Source organism: Rhinopithecus bieti, unplaced genomic scaffold, assembly GCF_001698545.2.
Source record: "Rhinopithecus bieti isolate Rb0 unplaced genomic scaffold, ASM169854v2 scaffold_1422, whole genome shotgun sequence".
Lineage (NCBI taxonomy): Eukaryota > Metazoa > Chordata > Mammalia > Primates > Cercopithecidae > Rhinopithecus > Rhinopithecus bieti.
Genome location: NW_016803659.1, coordinates 585,404 through 592,103, shown reverse-complemented (window position 1 = coordinate 592,103; position 6,700 = coordinate 585,404). Strand labels below are relative to the sequence as shown.

General features: G+C 35.1%; 1 protein-coding gene across 1 annotated transcript in view; it reads left to right on the top strand.

The window, feature by feature from the left end:
• The window catches only part of ALCAM (activated leukocyte cell adhesion molecule), a 221,757-nt gene extending 216,771 nt beyond the window's left edge, over nt 1–4,986 (top strand). Inside the window, exon 17 of the mRNA XM_017895735.1 lies at nt 2,553–4,986. The gene's annotated coding sequence lies outside the window, so the exon portion shown is untranslated. The remainder of the gene's footprint in view (nt 1–2,552) is intronic.
• Nucleotides 4,987–6,700: the final 1,714 nt, after the last annotated feature.

The window sequence follows — 6,700 nt, the reverse complement described above, 5'->3', positions numbered from 1 at the left end:
TTTGTATTTTTTAGTAGAGACGGGGTTTCACCGTGTTAGCCAGGATGGTCTCGATCTCCTGACCTCGTGATCCGCCCGTCTCGGCCTCCCAAAGTTCTGGGATTACAGGCTTGAGCCACTGTGCCCGGCTTTCCTTTTTATTATACTTTAAGTTCTGGGATACATGTGCAGAACGTGCAGGTTACATAGGTATACACATGCCATGGTGGTTTGCTATCGATCCATCATCTACATTAGGTATTTCTCCTAATGCTGTCCCTCCCCTAGCCCCTCACCTCCCAACAGGGCCCAGTGTGTGGTGTTCCCCTCCCTGTGTCCATGTGTTCTCATTGTTCAACTCCCACTTGTGAGTGAGAACATGCGGTGTCTGGTTTTCCGTTCCTGTGTTAGTTTGCTGAGAATGATGGCTTCCAGCTTCATCCATGTCCCTGCAATGGACATGAACTCGCCCTTTTTTACAGTTGCCTAGTATTCCATGGTGTATATTTGCAACATTTTCTTTATCCAGTCTATCATTGATGGACATTTGGGTTGGTTCCAAGTCTTTGCTATTGTGAACAGTGCTGCAATAAACATACGTATGCATGTGTCTTTATAGTAGAATGGTTTATAATCCTTTTGGTGTATACTCAGTAATGGGATTGCTGGGTCAAATGGTATTTCTGGTTCTAGATCCTTGAGGAATTGCCGCACTGTCTTCCACAATGGTTGAACTCATTTACACTCCCACCAACAGTGTAAAAGCGTTCCTATTTCTCCACATCCTCTCAAAACAGGAACAGAGTCTTTCAAAAGGAAACTTCTGTGACTTAGAAAGTGTTTTTGGAAGAATGTAAACTTACCTGTCTCCCCACCTCCCTCCTCAAAATAATCATTATCCTCTGAATAATAAAAACCAACTATGAGATGTTAACATTCAATTAGCATTTTATATTTTAATGCAAAAACTTTAAGTGCAAAGAAGATTTATTTTTTGAATTAGTATTTCAGTTCAATAAAAACAGATTCTAATACCTTAAATTTACTTTAAATAAATGATTATGAAAATAATTTTGAAATATAAAAATTTTAGGCTGGGTGCGGTGGCTCATGCCTGTAATCCCAACACTGGGAGGCTGAGGCAGGCGGATCACTGGAGACTAGGAGTTTGAGACCAGTCTGGCCAAAGTGGTGAAACCCTGTGTCTCTATTAAAAATACAAAAATGAGCCAGTCCTGGTGGCAAGCACCTATAATCCCAGCTACTCAGGTGGCTGAGGCAGGGGAATCACTTGAACCCAGGAGGTGGGGGTTGCAGTGAGCCGAGATGGCACCACTGCACTCCAATCTGGGTGACAGAATGAGATTCTGTCTCAAAATATAAAAATTTAAAAAAAAATTTAATCTAGGGATTTAATAAAAGCATGAGTATATTTATACAGTCAGTATCCCAAATCATTTTAATGAAAAGTCAAACAAACTTGTGCATGTGTGTATACATATACACACATGCTTTTATAGGTAGTATATATATGTATATGTGTATATATGTATCCATGTATCTATATGCACATATGTAGAGGCATATGTCTGTTACATATGTTATATATATTTAACATATAAAATAGCTGTGTGTGATTTTTAAGACAGTCTCAAAAAGGAGTATGTTTCCATAGCATTGCCACCTGCAATTTGAGGTTTTTCTTTTTATTTGCGTTCCCTTAAACCAAGCAAATAGGAGAGCCATTTGCACTAACTATTTAATGTGTCTTTTAGAATAACTGCTACTATAGCTTACCAATATGATATGAAAAGCCCCAACCACCACAGTAAACTCGGGTTCATTATAAATAAACCACAAGTCACAATTTGAGTGGGTCATCCAAGTTAATCCCATAGTAAGGATGGGGTGTGGGAAAGTACTGAATTTAAAAGGATGCACACAGGGGAGAACAATAGAATAATTGAAATAAGACTTGTTTTTTAAAATCTGAAAGCCAGGATTTTAAACTGATGGGGTGAAAGAAATCAGAACTGGATTGCTTCTCTATCTTGCCTTTCATTGGAGGTCAAGTATGCAGCATTCCCACACGACTTCTTTTGTTTGCTTGCTTTTTCCACTTCTCTAGGGTTCTTTTCCCTAGTCCTTTGTAAACATAGATTTTAACTACTGTTTTCTTCAAAATTGTATATAGAGTAACTGCTCAGTGGAAAACTGTACTTGAAGGCACATCCCACGAAATAGTGTGATTTGAAGGAATGAATATATTTTTAACCTAAAGAGAAATGCAATGAAATATTTTCTTGAAAACCTTGTATTATTATTAATTTTAAAAAAAAAAAAAAAAAAAAAGAGAACACTCTGAATAATTCCAAAAATTCTTTGAAGAATGGATGCAGCAATGCCTGAGATTATCGATGGGCTCGGGGACAATGGAGTTTTATAAAAGGCCCTCCTGTAAAGTAATTCACTAAATTACTTTTAGCACCAAGTGTCTGCTGATGTTAAAAAAATAAATAAATAAATATTGCTATGGCAGCTTATCTAAAGTATGCTTTTTTTTTTCATTTCAGAGATAAAAATCATATAGACCAATTGAAGCATGAATGTGGATTGTATTTAAGACATAAACAAAGACATTGACAGCAATTCATGGTTCAAGTATTAAGCAGTTCATTCTACCAAGCTGTCACAGGTTTTTAGAGAATTATCTCAAGTAAAACAAGGAAATTTAATTACAAACAATAAGACCAAGTTTTGGCAGCCATGATAATAGGTCATACGTTGTGTTTGGTTCAATTTTTTTTCCGTAAATGTCTGCACTGAGGATTTCTTTTTGGTTTGCCTTTTATGTAAATTTTTTACGTAGCTATTTTTATACACTGTAAGCTTTGTTCTGGGAGTTGCTGTTAATCTGATGTATAATGTAATGTTTTTATTTCAATTGTTTATATGGATAATCTGAGCAGGTACATTTCTGATTCTGATTGCTATCAGTAATGCCCCAAACTATCTCACAAGCACCTAAAACCCAAAGGTGGCAGCTTGTGAAGACTGGGGACACTCACATTGCCCTAATCAAAAACTGTGATTTTTATCACAAGGGAGGGGAGGCCGAGAGTCAGAATGATAGACACCATAGGAGCCGACTCTTTGATGTGCCACCAGCAGACTCTCAGAAGTAAATCACAGATGCATATAGACATACATACATAACGGTACTCCCAAACTGACAATTTTACCTATTCTAAAAAAGACATAAAACAGAATTTGGTAGCACTTACCTCTACAGACACCTGTTAATAAATTATTTTCTGTCAAAAGAAAAAACACAAGCATGTGTGAGAGACAGTTTTGAAAAATCATGGTCAACATTCCCATTTTCATAGATCACAATGTAAATCACTGTAATTACAAATTGGTGTTAAATCCTTTGGGTTATCCACTGCCTTAAAATTATACCTATTTCATGTTTAAAAGATATCAATCAGAATTGGAGTTTTAACAGTGGTCATTATCAAAGCTGTGTTATTTTCCACAGAATATAGAATATATATTTTTTTCGTGTGTGTTTTTGTTAACTACCCTACAGATATTGAATGCACCTGCAGATAATTTAGTGTTTTTAACTGATACATAATTTATCAAGCAGTACATGAAAGTGTAATAATAAAATGTCTATGTATCTTTAGTTACATTCCAATTTGTAACTTTATAAACATGTTTTATGCTCGAGGCAATTTTTGGGGTGGTAGTATAAATGGAAACTTTTTGAAGTAGACTGGATATGGGCTACTTGTGACTAGACTTTTAAACTTTGCTCTTTCAAGCAGAAGCCTGGTTTCTGGGAGAACACTGCACAGCCATTTCTTTCCCAGGATTTACACAACTTTAAAGGGAAGATAAATGAACATCAGATTTCTAGGTATAGAGCTATGTTATTTGAAAGGAAAAGGAAAACTGGTGTTTGTTTCTTAGACTCATGAAATAAAAAATTATGAAGGCAATGAAAATAAATTGAAAATTAAAGTCAGATGAGAATAGGAATAATATTTTGCCACTTCTGCATTATTTAGAAACATATGTTATTGTACATTTGTAAACCATTTACTGTCTGGGCAATAGTGACTCCGTTTAATAAAAGCTTCCTGTAGTGCATTGGTATGGATTAAATGCATAAAATATTCTTAGACTCAATGCTGTATAAAATATTATGGGAAAAAAAGAAAATATGTTATTTTGCCTCTAAACTTTTATTGAAGTTTTATTTGGCAGGAAAAAAAATTAAATCTTGGTCAATATTTAAACCAAAGTAAAAGGGGAAAAACCAAAGTTATTTGTTTTGCATGGCCAAGCCATTCTGTTATCTCTGTAAATACTGTGATTTCTTTTTTATTTTCTCTTTAGAATTTTGTTAAAGAAATTCTAAAATTTTTAAACACCTGCTCTCCACAATAAATCACAAACACTAAAATAAAATTACTTCCATATAAATATTATTTTTCTTTTAGTGCGGGAGATCAAAGGTTTAAAGTCTAACTTCTAAGATATATTTGCAAAAAGAAGCAACATGACAATAGATAGAGAGGGTTATGCTACAGTTATTTCTTGGTTTCCACTTGCAATGGTTCATTAAGTCCAAAAACAGCTGTCAGAACCTCCAGAGCAGAACATGAGAAACTCAGAGCTCTGGACTGAAAGCAGAAAGTTTGCCGGGGGGAAAAAAAGAGTCAACATTGTTACCATCGAATCAGTGCCTGGATAAAGAGGAACGCTTACTTATTTAATGGCCGCCACCTGCAGGGAGATGCTGAGAAGAAAAAGAATTCCAAATCCTCAGTTTCTGAGGTTTCGGCTCTCCCATTTAATTCTTTGGCAACAGGAAACAGGTCTTGCAGGTTCAAGGTTCACTCCCTGTATGTGATAATAGGAATTGTATGTGGGAATGGATTAACATACCCGTCTATGCCTAAAAGATAATAAAACTGAAATATGTCTTCACAGGTCTCTCACAGTTGTCTGACTCTTGTCTAAAGTAGAATGTTCATGTGTGGAAAGTGATGGTCTTTATCAAATAGTGAAAAACTCACTGTGACTCTCCATCTTTCCAGAGAAGGAGTGCAGAAAAATAAAACTCCCTATGCCTTCCTACTAGGTCAGGTGGGCTACCTCAGCTAGTCCCCAGATTTCACCAGTGATTGATTCTATAATGCATCTGTCTTCAATGATAGGATCATACTTACTCTTGGATGTCCCATGTAACTGTCCTAGGACCTTAATTAAGAGAACATTTTCATATTTATTCACTTCTGCCAATAACATTCTATTCAGATTGTCATTTGGAATTACCCAGGCCTGAACTTTCAGAAAACATATTCCCTCCAAAATAAGGTAAAGCCAGCTGTGTGCATAAGAGAAGGAGATTAACATTTATTGAGCCCCTACTATGTGCTAGGGTCATTCACACATTAACGGTTAACAGTTAACAGTTGTAAACAGTACTAAATATCCCCCTCATTTAACAGCTAAAAACCTGAGGTTTAGAGGAACTTCATAATTCCCAAATGCACTTAGCTTCAAAGTAGATAAGTTGGGTATCAAACTAGATCTGAATCCTTGCCCCAGTCTACATACATCCCTAAGTTCCTCTAAAGAGTGCTCTTTTTCATAATATGTAAAATTGGAAAACATTAATTGACACATAGACTGGTTATACCATTGATAAAAGGATTATTCTGATATTTAAATCATTCAGAAGGGCAAAATTGCATATTTTTTCAACAGCATTTGGATTAAACATATTAGACATGTTATTAGAATGTATAACATATTCCACATCGTATTTTTAAACATCACATATGCCATTATATACTAAGTGCCTATTATGAGACAGATACTGTATTGGTGCATGTTTTAAATAATGTTTCATTGAATTTATCTGATAGGAGAGGTGTGATGTCTATTTTAAAGATGAAGACTCAATGCAAATAACTTTTTCACAATTCCAGATGCAAAGTGGTTGAGCCAGGACCCATGCTCAAGTTGCTAAAGTTCAGACTCAATTCATTATATTGTTTGTCATCCCATTATAAGAATGTACATCTGTCTACACTTGGAGAGACTAACAAAAAGATAGATTAGCATTAAATAACCTATTTGTTTTTCTAATAACTAGCGCCATTGATATTCAAGGTAGTATGATTATAAATAAGACATATAGTAAAACTGAAAACAAATGATGGTATAAATGTTAGCTGCATTTTAATCTTATGTCTAAGGAATTAAATTGAACTAACTCCTATTTGAAAAGTCAGTGCAGTATATTTGGCTGTATAAACATTATACTTTCACAATAGGAAATACTTCAGTTAAACACTGAATATATATTTCTTATGTAGGTTTCTTCATTAAAACTTTCTTAAAAATACTCTGTGTTTTTACATGAAGCCAGAAAACTGGGGCCCATTTTTTTCTTAGCACACAGTCTTCACCTGTTCATCCTCATTCTAATCCAATTTCTTCTTTTGATCCTAATTCTGCTTCTCACATTTTTTCCTGATAAATGATTTTAACATGCACAAATATTCATTGGAAAATGAATACCCAGGCACATGACTCCAAAAGCAGATCTGATTCTCCAGTTATTTGTCTTATCCCTTTTTACTGGCTATCTCTGGGAAAGGTTTTGCCCTGTAATGATCAAGCCCCTAAATGAGAGAAA